This window comes from Amblyomma mixtum, chromosome 3 (assembly GCF_055824585.1).
Source record: "Amblyomma mixtum isolate Tamu chromosome 3, ASM5582458v1, whole genome shotgun sequence".
NCBI lineage: Eukaryota > Metazoa > Arthropoda > Arachnida > Ixodida > Ixodidae > Amblyomma > Amblyomma mixtum.
In genome coordinates this window covers 337,366,801-337,369,540 of record NC_143014.1, presented here as the reverse complement: position 1 = coordinate 337,369,540, position 2,740 = coordinate 337,366,801, and the positions used below count along the sequence as shown (strand labels likewise).

General features: G+C 46.0%; 1 non-coding gene across 1 annotated transcript; it reads left to right on the top strand.

Moving 5' to 3' along the window:
* The first annotated feature begins 2,387 nt into the window (after positions 1-2,387).
* On the top strand, positions 2,388-2,459 carry TRNAA-CGC (transfer RNA alanine (anticodon CGC)). Its single transcript has one exon. It is a non-coding gene; the product is annotated as a tRNA-Ala (tRNA).
* Positions 2,460-2,740: the final 281 nt, after the last annotated feature.

The following is a 2,740-nucleotide window of genomic DNA, read 5'->3' as shown; positions in this document are numbered from 1 at the left end:
GTGTCTTCCGATACAGATCGTTGCCAGAATGACATATTTCTCTTCTTGTGCGGAAGCACTAATCCGATGGGTATCAACCCCCAAGCAAAATTGTCCGTTGTCTGTTCCCTTGTCTGTTCACAGCAGGCCTAGCGCAAGCGCTCCGTCCCGCGGCACTGCCATCACTTCGTCGTCTTCTACGTAGCCCAAATCCATGCTTTCGCTCCGATTCGAATGTAGTAAACATTCTCTGTAGTCTTTCCTTTTGCTAGAAGTGCTAATCACGTCGCCTATTGTTTGTGGTATTGATCCACCTCCACAGCCCCTGAATGCTCTTCGCCCTCTCCTTCCAGGGCCGCTTCCTGCACATCTGCCCGCAGCCCGTGTCACGGACGCCGTCGGCACCGCCTTGGTCACAACGGACTGGAAACCCGTCTCGGAGGAGAACGAAATCCATGGAAGGTTGGACTGTGTCTCCGAATGAAAAGATCCACATGGGAATGGCTGCACTTTTTTAATGCTTCAGCCGCTCCAGTTTTTTTTTTCTGCAGTTGTTACTAGTATTGTAACCATCTTTTTATTTGCGCAATACAAGTTTTCGGAACTTTTTCTTTTCTTTCAAGCTTTTAGGCATCCTGTTTCTTGTTGACGTGCACTGTTATTCCTTTGCCATTGGAGTACATGTACAGATACTATTTTTGATAATGCTTCTGTCGTTACTGGCAAGCCTGTTATTGGGCTCCAAAGGTGGATTGCGGTGAATCAGTTATCATATGATGTGTGCATGCTACGGCTGTAATGCGATTTTAAATTTTCTGAGTCGAACTTTTTAATAAATATTTGTACCTGGTGTGCTGTATCCATTTGGACTTCACGAAGAAGACGCGTTATCCTCTCGCCGAGCAAAGAAGTGACGGTGGGAGGCAGAGCTTTCCGACCCCACCAACTGCGGAACTGCGATTCAAAACTATGCTATCCCAGGTGGCCACTTCGTGGAGGTTACCAGATGGTAGCGCCACCTATGAACGAGAGAACCAACTATCGGTGGTGGCCTATAACTTTTTGTTTAATGTGTTGTTACTTATTAAATTCTAGAGGCCCGTGTACTGTGCGATGTCAGTGCACGTTAAAGAACCCCAGGTGGTCGAAATTTCCGGAGCCCTCCACTACGGCGTCTCTCATAGCCTTAGTCGCTTTGGGACGTTAAACCCCATAAACCAAACCTTTTAATCCTGTAGGCCCCTTTACGAGGCCTTATAGCAGGTGGGCAAACACAATTTGTACGCTCAGTGCGACGCTACAACGAGACAAGCAGCATAAAACGTAATCACATGGCGGCAATAACAGACACATCATCAGAGCAGAGTTACAAATAAACGGTTATACCAACAGAGGGGCAGACATTTATTCATTTATTCAAGATATACCTTACAAGGCCCAGAAGGGCATCGAGTAAGGGGGGCAAAATGACGGATAAAGTACGATAGGAACAATTAGTTAAATACCGCGTGCCATACAAGCAGTGGCGGTCTCAGAGATTAGTTTGGGGGGGGGGGGGGGCGGAAGGACTTCTGTATGCAAGAAAAGAAGAAAATGGGGAAAAAATTTTATTTACATTTTTTTGTACAACGATTTTTGTGCGTTTTTTGTTTGAAAAATAAATGGCGGACGATATGGATGTTATATCATAACTCCTGCCTTGAATGTTAACGGTCACGTGAGCAATATTCAATTCGATGAAAGGGGAAAACAAGTTGTCGGAAAAGATATTCGGCCATGGTGGGACCAGCAAGGTCAAAGCAGCTGTCCGGTCATTTCGCGAGCCCGGCTGGCGGCCTTCATTACTCAGTTCGGGGAAGTCCGCTTTCCCCGACAAAGGACCTCCCTTCCAGCCAATGGCGTCGGCCGATTCTCATGGACCTGCTAGCCTGGCAATGCAGGGAGCTACGCGAATACGCAGGAAGTGGTACAACTCCTACCATGGAGGGAGGGGACTGTTAACATTTATCTGCCACTGCATGCATTGCCACTCTAGTATGAGCATGAAAGTCTGCCGACGCTGTTGGCTGGAAGGAATGCTTTAACGGCGAAAAGTCGCTTCGTCCTTGAGTTTGATCTGACTACAGAAAAATCCTTTTGCATGTGTGAAGTTTCAGCTTAGACTAAACAAAAGCATCAAAGTAACCATCAAGAGTAAATCCAACTGATTTTTTAAAATTGTTTGATACACTCTACGAAAAAAACTGACCCAGGCGGGAGCAAAAACAACTATAAGAATTGTTTGATTCTCGCCCATAAGCTTGGCCCATCAGCTTGAACTATAAGAACGTGGGTGGCGCTGATGAACACTCCCGAGGTTAGATTATTTGTAAACATAAATACCCCCGAAAGCAGAAGATTTGACAGCCGTCGCCGTAGCTCAGCGGTAGAGCACCGGACGCGCAATTCGGAGGTCGTGGGTTCGGATCCCACCGGAGGCATGTGGTTGTTTTTTCTTCTGCTTTTCTAATCAATTAGCTTTAAGCGATAACATATTCAGTAGTATTATAAATTGTTCAACACCACAAAATAAATAAATTAATTAAAAAAATCCACTCTGCCCCTTGGTTTCTGTGGCTGTTGGCTTCTCTCATATTCATATTTATAACGAGCCCCTCATTCCCCTTCCCTTGTTTACTTAATAGTCCTCAGAATACCGTTAGTCCTACACTTGCACACGGCACTCTTCTTGCCACAAATGCTCGCCGTGCGCGAACTCAAC